Below are 12732 nucleotides of genomic sequence, written 5' to 3'. Positions count from 1 at the left end.
CTGCTTGTTATTTTTTTTTTTTGGTTTATATTTTTTATTACATTTTTAAACCTCCTTATAATGTTTTTTTATTTCATCCTCTTCCAATTTCTTCTAATATTATTGCCTTTCCAACTGAAAAAGTTCCTTTCTCTTAATTTTCTCTCTCATATATAGTAGTTACATTTTGCAAAATTAGAAATTAGTCTCAGGAATTTTCTTCTTGTATATGAAGCTACTTCAAAAGGTATGTCTTCTAGGTCTTCTAACTGCTCTTATTAGATATAGAGAATAAAAGCCATGTTTTATGGTTAGTTCAGGGCTTGGGTTTCATGGTCATGAAAAGATGTAGAAAGAAATAAGAAAATATTTTTCTACTCTCCTCAGGTCATCTGTTTCACTTAGGATATTATGGTGTTCCATGACTTGTAGACGGATTTCTTTAATCAGATACACAGGCTTTAAAATAAAATAAAGAAGTCCTTTCTAAATTTTGACATTAGTTGGTTGGCAGTATTAATTTAAGTTATTGCAAAAACTTAGCCTTTTTTTGGATTGAAGCAGAAGGGTAAGGTACAATACCTAGCAAAAAAAAAAAAAAAAAAAAAAAGAAAAAAAAAGGACACTTTCCATAATACAGTATAATTATTATTAGTTTTCCACAAAAGACTGTTCATGTTTGCATTTTAGCACCTTGTAAAGTCTTTAGTATATACCATGTCCTTGATATATATTTAACGAATAAGTGATCTCTGATTGCTGAGAAATTTAAAAAGCAAATAATATTTTAAATTGTTTTGGTGAACTAAGATTTTTTTTAAACCAATTTCTTTGTTTTTTTTAAAGATTTTATTTATTTATTCATGAGAGACACACAGAGAGAGAGAGGCAGAGACATAGGCAGAAGGATAAGGAGGCTCCCTGCAGGAACCCCTATGTGGGACTGGATCCTGGGATTCCAGGATCATACCCTGGGCCAAAGGCAGACGCTCAACCGCTGAGCCACCCAGGCATCCTGGTGAACTAAATTTCAAAATTATACTGCATGTGAATTAAAAAATTAAGCAGATAGTCTAGAAGTAAAATATACTTAGAAGTTTGTTTTTCAGGTACTAGGATTATCCAAGCATATAAAATTTCCAGTGGCATAAATGATTTTACCTGTTCCTAATTTAAGGGAATTTTTTATGGGGTTGCCTATGAGATTTTTAGAATTTGCCTGCAATATCTGTCACTTCTTTTTAGTCTTTCTGTGTTATGGACATGTTTTTGTTTGGTAATAAATAGCAGAAAGTTGAAAAAATAATTAAATGAAGCAGATTTTTTTTTCACAGAATATTTCATTTCCTTTTAGTACTTCAAAAGAACAATTTTGCCCCTTTCTTCTAAGAGATTGAACAGAGGTTGATCTGTGTAGAGCTTATGCTTCAAACTAAGGACCATGGAAATCAGGAACCAACTTCCAAGCTGAAGTAGAAAGGCTTCTTCTTCTACTTCTTTTTTTTTTTTTTGTTAAGATTATTTATTTATTTATTTATTTATTTATTTATTTGAGACACAGAGAGAGAGAGAGGCAGAGACACAGACAGGTAGAGGAGCAGGCTCCATGCAGAGGGCCCAATGCAGGACTGGAGTCCGAGACTCCAGGATCATGCCCTGGGCAGAAGGCAGGCCCTAAACCACTGAGCCACCCAAGAATCCCCAGAAAGGCTTCTTAAGTAGGGTTGAGCAACTCCTTAGTCAGGTAGTATTTCTCTTATTTTGCAAAGAAAACATCAGGCATCTTATACAATGCTGGGTATTGTGAAGGTGTGAAATACAAACATTAGCCTTGAATAGAAGACTCATTCAGTAAGTTGGAGAGTGAAGATTTGTTACCATGAATTTCTAATAAAGTATTAGAAATGTGAGCAAAGGAAACCTTTATTATGTGAGACCCTAAATTCTATCCACCTGACTCACAGGTGGTATTTTCAAAGCTTCTGCTGCATTGTTGAGTATGCAGTCTTGACTGGAGTTTGAGCAAAGGGACTGTAAGGAATCTTTACTTTCCTTTAGTCTTATTTTTTTTCATTTCCTGGCAGAGCAGAGGACAGAAAAAAAAAAAAGAGAGAGAAAAATGGGAGAAGAAAAATAGGAGGAAATGGTCAAGCAACATAGGATGACAAAGTGAACTTTTAAGTACAGCACTATTTAATATTGAATTTTAATTATTATTTTGCATTTCTTCCTTGTAAATGCTTTTCATCTGTAATTACTTTTATACATATGCTAGGCACATGAATATTTTCTTTGATCTGCTTTTACGGAAACATAATAAAAAAATAGTGTTTCAAGTTTGAGTCCTTAGTGGGACAGAGATAAAGGAGAGTAAAAGACATAGTAGAGGACAAAACTCCAGCACAAAAGGAAGTCAGGGGCAAAGAAGGGGAACCAGAAGTGATCAGAGATTGAACCACAAATTGACAGAGATTTTATGGAAGGCATTGCACTTTCTACGGGTCATGGAAAGTAGAATATTATCCGGATCTAAGCTGGGAAGAAAACCACAGCTGATATTTAGATAACATAATAGGAAAAGGAAAAATTTGTGCGGCATACATTGTAAGTCAACTGGGAAAGTAAAATAGGCAAATAACTGGGAATTTCAGTAAAGAAAGTCGTGAGACCTTAGCTGGGGCTTAGAGGTGATTTGGATACTAAAAGATGGCACAGAGTTAAACTCTAAACATGAAAAACATAAAGGCATCTCTAATTTGTACCAAAAATATCACAATTTAGACAAATAAATGAGGTAACCGGTGGTTTGCAAATAGAGATGGATCCTTAACTATAATGGTTTGACTTTTTATTTTTTTTTTGACTTATGATGGTGAGAAAGTGATATACATTCAGTAGAAATCATACTTCAAATTTGGAATTTTGATTTCTTTCTGGGCTAATGATAAGCAGTATGATGCTTCCTTGTAATGAATGCTGTGCAGTGGTAGCTGCAGGTGCGTGTCAGCCACAGATCATGAAGGTCAACAACCAGTACAGTTACAACCATTTGTACCCATATAGCCATTCTGTTTTTCACCATCAGTATTCTATTCAATGAATTACATGATATATTCAACACTTAATTTAAAATAGGTCTCGTGCTAGATGATTTTAGCCCAACAGTAGGCTAATACAAGTGTTAGCATACTTAAAGTAGGCTAGGCTAAGTTACGAGGTTCAGTAGATTAGATGGATTAAATGCATTTTTGACTTATGATATTTTCAAATTAAAATGGGTTTATCGGGACATAATCCTATCGTAAGTCAAGGAAGATCCGTAAAATGAAATTCAGAGTTGATTTATGGGCATTTAATGTCATTTGTAGCCTAGGGAATATGATTAGAAGAATATCAGAATACTTCTTGTCTTCCCATCACAGATGACTCAAATTCTAGTTAGAGATTAAAAATTATTATCAGGTCTCATAAGTGACATCTCTATTTTCTGTCTTTAGAACCAATTGAGAAATGGATGTGAGTTAGAGAGATAGAGAACAGAGTAGGTCTTACCGATATAATTGCAGCCCAATATGGGCTGGATGGATCTGATACTACTCCCTGTCTTCTTATTCCAGGCCTTGAGGAATAGACACCATTACCTGGGGACACATTGCCTTTCTACTTACCTAGGGATAATAGGGCAGGTGTGTGAAATCCCTTTTGTTTAGGGCTTGTGATGGATTAGCACAACCCAGCCTGCCAAGTGTCACATTCTACCCCTATAGAGAGGAGTAGGGGACAAGCAAGAAGTCAGGAATATTTAGATAAGATCCTTTCTCATGGAAAACAGAAAAATATCGAATAAATCTCCCAACTTCAACCCCAAATATTTTATCCCTCTTGAACTCTATATAATCTTTGCAGGAATAAAACATGCAGTTGTTATATCACTCAGTCATACATTGCTGTCAGTTACTTTGTCAGTTCCTTTCCAGGGTGGTCCTTGCTGATGCCCAGCAAGCATACTGCAACTTCTGTAGTGTGTTTGTACCAGCAGCCAGACACCATTCTCTGTCTGGTTCTAAAACGCTGCTCCTACTCTTGTTCCATGAATCTCACCTTCTGTCCTACTGCATTCAGCTTTCCTGACTCCTCTCTTGTCATGGTGCCACCCATATTGGGGGACATCTTCTCATCTGGTGTATTTAACAGTTAAAAAAACTTAGGTAAGCAGAGAGAACATGAACTCACTGGAGATAGAATTTCTATCATGAGAAAGGCATTGACAGGAAAAATGGGAAAGAAACTGGAAGATGAGATGAGAGAGATTCTGCTGCAAGCTCCTACTTAATTGGCCTCATGGCCAATGTTTATGACATTAAATTATTTTGATTTGAAATCCAGATAGATGAGAACCCCATGAAAAAATTAAGAAGTGTGATGATAAGGATAACATGAATATGCTTCATTCTAGTTATCAGTTATTGTGAATAATGGACAGTCAATAACTGTGAACAAAATGGTTTAATATGAAAATATGCAAACTTAGCAGATATATCTATATCTATCTATATCTATATCTATATCAATATCTAATTTATCGTTTTCTTTTTTCAAATGTAAGTAGGCTGAGAAGATCCATGAGCCTATTTACCTAACATAGAATTCTGGAATAATACACTTTTCAACTTTTTTCTTCTAATGTCATTAAAATGATTATGTATTTGTGTTCACTGTGATACTATTAATGACTTGAGCAATAAGATATTTATATAAAGAAGTGAACACAGAGAGAAAGAGAGTGGGAGAGAAAGGAAATGTTGAGGGAAACTGCTTTCTTTTTTTTTTTAAATATTTGAGCTGAAAGTATTCTATATGTTACAGCTTTCTCTATCATATACAAATGCAGACTGTCCTGCATTTGCAAACTCATCTCCTCTTGGAGGTTTGGCTGGTATTTTCATTTCATTTTAGTTGGGCATTAGCTTGAGCCATCTGCTGCCAGGGTTTCCCAGTGGTCTACAGCCATGACAATGTTTGAAGTTATGCTTCAGGGATTCTTTAAAAACATTTTGTTTCTAATCTCTGTTTGTAGGTACCCTACTTTGCTCCTCATCATATGCTGTTTGGATAGCCTGTGCACATCTATCCTGTGCACTGCTTCAACTCAGTAGATCAACAAAGTAGTCCATGTTGATTGAGCTCCAATTAAGTGCAAAACACAGAGAGGTGGCTATATTGTATTTAGTCTCAAGGTAGGTTGACTGGGTGCATTCCAGATCTTCCTTCTTGCTAATTCTAACTTGCCATTTAACAGTAAGTAGAACTTTTAGATGTTGCTAATGAACAGTTCAAAACAGAATGGTTTATCTAGAAGAGATATATGAAAATTATAGAAAATAATTAAACATAAGATTTTTCTTTTCCTAGAAAAAGCAGAAGAGTGTTTTGATGAGAGTCAGAATTATCAAAACTATTATGGTAGTGAAGTGAACCTAATCCTTTTCCATTTCAAGTTTTTCCAAATTATGTTAAGGCTAGATAATTATGATGAGCTTATGGCTTAAGTATGCAAAAAGCACATCATAATTATGATTTGTGGTATAAAGATAAATAATAAACATTTAGATAGCCTACTATTAGGATGTGTTTTCTTAAAGTTTTGTATGAGTTAACTTTCTTGTGTGTTACAGACAGACCAATAATTAAAGATGTTTTGATATCTTTTATTGATCTCAAATTTCATCTATATGGCATAGAGTTAAGATCAGATGTCAGAACCTGACACATATGCATCGATACTGCCTCTAATACTCAATAACCTTGGCAAAGTCACTTCAAGTTTCTAAACCTTATCTGTAAAATGGGAATAATAGTACCATCACCTCATTCAATTGTTTTGAAGCTTTCATCAGACAATATAAGTGCTTCATATAGTTCTTGATGCATAAATGTTAGGTACTGTCCCTATGGATATTATTCTTACCTTTTTAAAAAATTACCATAAAAACAATAATAGATACATAAGCACATCATGCCAAGTAGTCAAAGTGAACAGATTAAAAAATAAGCACTATTCATTACAAAATGACTGATAACCTTCAGATGAGGGTCAGATAATGCCTGAAGCTGTTAGTGACAATAAGAGTGGTGATAAAAGGCACCTGGGTGGTTAAGTCCGTTAAGCGACTGTCTTTGCCCCAGGTCATGATCTCAGCGTCCTGGAATCAAGCCCCATGTCAGGCTTCCTGCTCAGCAGGAGTGCTTCTTCTTCTCCCTCTATTCTTACCCCACCCCATATTCTCTCTCTCTCTCTCTCTCAAATAAGGTCTTAAAAAAAAAAAGAGTGGAAGTGAAAAGAGCAAACTCTCTGCTCTTGGAAAGGTTATTAAGCCTTGGTCGCCTCAATTTTTCATGTGAGACTAATTATAGCTTTATCTCATATATTTATATGACAATGTGGTGGCTAATATATGTAAATCAGTTATGGATGTCATAATGTTTGGCACATGGTAGGTGTCAGAACATGCGGCATCACCATGATCATTACTGGCGTCATTATCACCAGGCTCAATCTTGTGAATGAGGCATCTTTTTAATTGACTTAAACTTTCATAGGACACTCGATAGAGATTTTGAAGTGCCCCTCATGTTTCTCCTTCTATATTCTGAGCCAGTTGAAGGGGATGATCGAAACAACAGCTTTATAACTAATAAAGCTAGGTTGGACGATCCTACTTAAACGTGCAACTGAAATCAGGATTTCTGCTCTTTGCCCAGCGGAATCGACCTCTCCACTCTACAGTGCAGATTTCTTTCCTTTGTCGGCAGAGCCTACTCTAATAGACTTATCACATGGAGCAGAGCAGAGTGTTTGTATGCAGAGGCAAGCTAGAGGGAGGGGAGAGTGCATCAAGAGGAGTTTGAGCTACACCTCGAGAGTTTCTGAGCTTTTTCTCAGTCTCATCCCTAAAATGAACCATTCTTCTTCTCCAGTAAAAATATGAATGAGAGAATGTGGATATCTTTCCCCTAAATCCATTCCCTCTTGGGGAGGGCAGTGTAAATTCCTCCTTCTCAGTGAGATTGCAAGATGTAAGGAGGTAAAGCCACACCTATCAATCTGGACTGACATGACACACTTTAGACCCAGCAAGCCTCTCCTAACCCTACTTTTTTTCTGGATCATTAAATAAGACTTAAATTTCTTGTGCTTGAAAATTTACTATCTGGAAAATGGGGTTTTGATGGACAGCACTTCTCTCTTGCCGCAATAGTTTGAAGATTAAGGAATATAACTGCCTTGGAGATGCTCCAAGAACTTCACATAAAAGGGGCCATTAGGTTCAGGTATCATGGACTAGATTATGGGTCTTGTAGAATGCTAACAATTTTAATAGCTAGTTTGTTTTTCTTTAGCAATGATTCCTTCTGATATTTTCCATTTTTAATCAGGCAGAATGTTATCTCCAAATTTCCTTTGTTTGTCAGAACCTTGTTTTCTCCAAAAAACGTTGAGGCATCTTTCAAGATTAGAAAAATATAGTCTTTAAGATTTTCTTGACATTTATACCAAAATAGCAATGTAGTGAAATCAAATGGGAACACTTGGAAAGCTAAAATGATAATTGCAAAAAAAAAAAAAAAAAAAAAAAAAGGGAGGGAACGAAACAATTTTCATTGCTTTTGTTAAAAAGTTTATACTTGTCATACTATGCTACATCTTATTTTTGAAATGCATTGAAAGTTGTCGCTGGTTTGATCTCAGATAGTGTGGCTGCCAATTCCCTCCCCAGCACTCTGCCACTTGGCTTCTTTCCAACGATGCCATGTGTGGTTTTCCCTTCCCTCCTCCCTTTTCTAAACAGAGAGGAAAACAAGTCCATTCGGCATTAGCCTGCAAGCTGTATAATTGGAATTAAAATTCAAGACGTGAATATCTTTTTAACTCAGAGGGCCAACTGCATTCACAATTCCTCAAGTTTCCATTTTGAAAAATATAACTTTATCTTTAAATGCGATAGTCATAAAGTTCACAAAAGAATGTGGTCTGAGGCCAAGCCAACATTGGAGTGATTTTTCTTTATCAATTTTTGGCATATTATTTTATTTTTTCTTAGATGTTTTAAAAGTGAGATGTTATTGCACTCTTCACTGGTTTCTAATTTGTCAAGTTCCCTTTTTTAAAAAATATTTTATCGACTTACCAGATGATCTCTATATACTATATTTTATAAAAGTTATTTTCTAGTATGTGAAACTTAGAGAGGGAACTCAAATTTTCTGTGTCTTGATAGCATCCACATAAATCTTTCCTCCAGTGAACAGAGCATTGATTACTAGGATATTAGGAGACAATAGTGTTTCATATTATTTTTCTTCTAACCTTGTCACTTATTCTTCATGTTAGTGAGCAATCCATCTAATCTATGTGTCAATAGCTATATCCACATATTAAGGGTAGGGTCATTAGCTACCTGCTAACTTCTAAGGAAAACTAATGTACTTATTTCACAGGTTCTTCCTTCTAAGGAACTTGAATTGATCTATACATATGTCATTGGTCCTCCCCAAAGCTTGGGGGGAGAGTTGGCAGATGTCTTTATGTTACAAATGGTTCCTCATATGGCCTCACTCTGTTCACCTGGAAAGCTTGCAGTGGACACAGTGGATCTGTCACCAAGACAGGTGGCACTGTCTATAAACCTTTGGGGATGGTGGAGTGCTATGTACACAATGGGGACACATTTTTCCCTGGGTTTTGCAATCCTTTTGTGGCATCTGTTCTTATTTAATGAACTGTAACCACTGATACACTCACTAATGTTCATTATAGGAAGAATTTTTGAGAAAAGAGGTATAAGCAGCTTCTGGCCTTTTCCTCTCTCATTTCTTATTTGCCTCCTCCCTAAGGGTAAAGGCAAAGAGAGTGAGCAAAGTAAATGGACATTCAGTCTCGGACACTGTAGAATGTTCAAGAGAAACTACAATGGCAGAGGTTTAGATCTGTAAGGAGTTAGCCTTTTTCTTTTTAATACTTTCTTTATATTGATTCCAGTATAAATTCATGTATTACTTGTGCTAATCTTAAGTGCAGTGAGTCAGAGGATATAACACATCTGCTTGAGCATGAAGATGTCAGAAATTCAGTCCACAGTAGCTGATCTAATAGGCTGATGATCAATAAGCATATTAGCCAAGTAGACTCATCCTAGACAGTTCATATCGGAGACTGGATGCTCCTGCTGCCACTCGTTGAATAAGTTTATGGATGTTTTGGCTCCAAATTTTTGAAAATAAACCTCTCTGGATGCCAGAATTGCTGGTCTGCCCCTGCATGTTACAGGTAGGAGACAGGCTGTCTATAGATGTAAGTGAATTTGAGAAGCAGTGAAGTGGAAGGGACTCAAGGACTGTACCAGCTTGCTGCTTGGAAAGTCTCCAACACAGTGTCAAAACGGCAGGGATTCTCTGTGCACCTGCCCAAGCTGCACTTAAAATTAATGATTATTTGTGGGAACAGACAAGGAGGAAAATCTACTTCGTTCACAAGTTTGTGGTGTGGATTAGCTTCATTGGTATCTAATGGCTGACTGCCACTGAGCTGATCTTTTTTTGTACTTTCTGGCTCCTTCCTCAGGATGCCAGAAGCTCTTTGTTTAGCTAGTGCTTTATCTAATTCCGGCACAATCAATTCCAGCTCATTCTCTCTCAGCACAATTGGCAGGACACTATTGTTTATAGGGAAGGTATTTTCCCTCTAATTTAATACCTGGATTCTTTCTATGTTCCTTCCATTAAAAAAAAAAAAAAATCTTTCCTTGTCCCTTTCCTATTTTCTTTTTTTTTCCTCTCTCTCCTCTTTGAAGCTATATAAAAATCTATCATGTAACTGTATTCCCAACTTCTATTATTCTTTACTTTTTAGGTCTCTCTTCTTACTTATTTTTCATGGTAAAATTAAAAAAATATCTCTCATCTCAATAAGTTTCTTTTGCTTCTGTGAAATGCACTGTGAAACAGTGATTTATTCATAAGCATACAGATTTTTTCATTGTATGGCAATAAATACCTACCTATATTGTATAATGAGGCTGGTGTATAGAACATTTTAGTGATACAAATTAAAGGCCCCATAGTAAGTAAGTATAAAGGTATTTATTAAAATGTCCTATAAACATACATTTATTGCAAGTCCAATGGGATTCCTGCTCATCATTGTCATTTTCAGAATTATGTTTGTCTTTAGTGAGTACCTGTGTGATTCAGAAGACCAGATAATAATCTGTCTCAGTAACCTGTAGGGCAATTGCCTCCAAAAGCCTTGGCTTACAGTATCCCTTCAGTTAGTTTTGAAAGTTTGCCTCCTACCAGTCAGAATGGCTAAAATTAACAACACAAGAAACAACAGATGTTGACAAGGATGTGGAGAAAAGGGGAACACTTTTACGCTGTTGGTGGGAACGCAAACTTGTGCAGCCACTCTGGAAAACGAAATGAAAGTTTCTCAAAAATTTAAAAGTAGAATTACTATACAATCCAACAATTGCACTACTTGGTATTTACCCAGAGGTTACAAATGTACTAGTTTGAAGGGATACATGCACCCCCAATGTTTATAGCGGCATTATCTGCAATAGCCAAATTATGGAAAGAGCCCAGATGTCCATCAACTGCTGAATGGATGAAGAAGATGTGGTGTGTGTATGTACTTTATGTGTGTGTCTATGTGTAATGGAATATTACTCAGCCATAAAAAAGAACGAAATCTTGCATTTGCAGTGACATAGATAGAGCTAGAAAGTATTATGCTAAGCAAAATTATTTAATCAGAGAAAGACAAATATGATTTCACTCATATGTGAAACTTAAGAAACAAATCAAATGATCACGGGGTAAAAAGAGAGGCAAACCAAGCAACAGACACTTAACTTTGGAGAACAAACTGATGGTTACCAGAGCAGATATGGGTAGATGGGCCAGTTAAATAGGTTTTCTTTATAAAAATGGGAAATTTTGATACAGAAGCAAACATATACACAGACACCATGTGAAGATTGCAAATAAGTTACTGCAAACCAAGAAACTACCAGAACACATTTTTCTCTACCACCCTCAGAAGGAACATGCTTTACTGCCACCTTGATCTTGGATGTTTAGCTTCCAAAATTGCGAGACAGTAAATTTTTGGTGTTTGAACTACCTAGTTGTGCTACTTTGTTATGGTAGCCCAGGGAAACTGATGCAGAAGGGAAAGAACCATTTGCTGCCAAGCCAAACAAAGTAGCTCAAACCAAAATAGGCCAAAAATGTCTAACTGCTTTACTCTCTAGATTTTTCTATTCTTTTTCATGTCTCTTTCCAACATGAAAACATGAGAGAGTATGTACTTTTAAGATGAATATTATAAGTATAAAATATTCTAATCTAATTGTGCCTTAAGGAAACAAAATATAAATTATATTTCAGCATAAAAGAAAACATGCACAACCTAAAATATAAGAAGAAATAAAAATGAAAAAAGAAAAGCACCTATACCAATATAACCACATTTGGTATATTCCCATAACCTCTTCTTTTTATCTAATATTTTAAAAATGTATTGAAGAACTTTATCAGCATAGCATATTTTATATGGGGGGATAGATTTAAATGATGTTATCTCTCTTCCTATATTTAAAAAAAAAGTCTTTGACTTTGACTAAGCTTATCTATTTATCTATGCTACCTGAGTGTAATAGAAAAGAAAATAAATCCACATGGGCAAAATGAATGAGAGATGATGACAGCAGAAAAAAAATGTGTCCATAAAATAGTAGAAGGGACAAAGTAAAGACCAAATGATAACTGACTTAACAGATCAGAGGAAAGGGAAATATGACTATACCTTCACTAGAGGAGTACCGTGCAATGAAGTGAGTCATTTCCTTCTGAGAACACCTTGAAACACCATGAATTGGAGCCAGCAGGTGCATCTAAAATTGGAAGGACTTAAAATGGGAAAATACATTGAAAATTCCTATTCTTTCCAGATTCCACATAAGTAAAGTAATACTCTCATTTTTTTTTTAACAAGGCACTGGTTCTGACAAAATGAAATCTTGACTTAACTGAAATAATTCATAATCAGGGCAGTCGAATATCTTAGAAAATGCCCATAAGTTTTTCCTGATTCTAGTTCTCCCTGCTTTTAAAGTTCATTTTTGCCCCTTCATCTGGTGAAATGTATTAATATGCAGTGATTTTATAATAATTTTCCTCTTAGATATTAAAGAAAGAAATGCAGATGAAATTTCATTTTATCAGGAAGAATTTTTATAAAATATAAAATAATAAAATATTTTTATAGGATAAACTGCCTCAAAACCCTGAAATGTACTTATTAGAATAATTGAATGCAAAGTACAATATGACCTATCTATGAGAGTTTGGTAAAATTAATTCTGTCCTAAAAATAGTATTACTCCTATTACCTTTATTTAGAATAATGCTTTTAGGTAAATAATGACCTTTTAAACAAAGGATGTTTATATGTGCACAGGTAAAATATCTTAATGCCAGTATTTAACAATAATTCAATACAGATAATGCTCAGTTGGTTTTTGTCACTCTTGATTTAACCTAAAGACATTCTTTGGGAGAATGGTATTTTGGTCATTATAATTTCAATTCTGTGTTAGAATCATTAATTCACAGATCTTGGGTGAAATTCCTCCAGTTTTTTCTATCTGATCTTACAGAGATGGGGTTGCAGTACCATCTATCATATTC

General features: G+C 35.2%; 1 long non-coding RNA gene across 1 annotated transcript in view; it reads left to right on the top strand.

Moving 5' to 3' along the window:
• The window catches only part of LOC140603505 (uncharacterized), a 56071-nt gene extending 50861 nt beyond the window's left edge, over nucleotides 1–5210 (top strand). Inside the window, exon 4 of the long non-coding RNA XR_012006493.1 lies at nucleotides 5057–5210. This is a non-coding gene — a long non-coding RNA (uncharacterized lncRNA). The remainder of the gene's footprint in view (nucleotides 1–5056) is intronic.
• The last annotated feature ends 7522 nt before the right edge of the window (nucleotides 5211–12732 follow it).

The sequence above is a fragment of the Canis lupus genome, chromosome 14 (assembly GCF_048164855.1).
Source record: "Canis lupus baileyi chromosome 14, mCanLup2.hap1, whole genome shotgun sequence".
Classification (NCBI taxonomy): Eukaryota; Metazoa; Chordata; class Mammalia; order Carnivora; family Canidae; genus Canis; species Canis lupus.
Note: the sequence above shows the minus strand (reverse complement) of the source record. Positions and strands in the feature narration are given on the sequence as shown.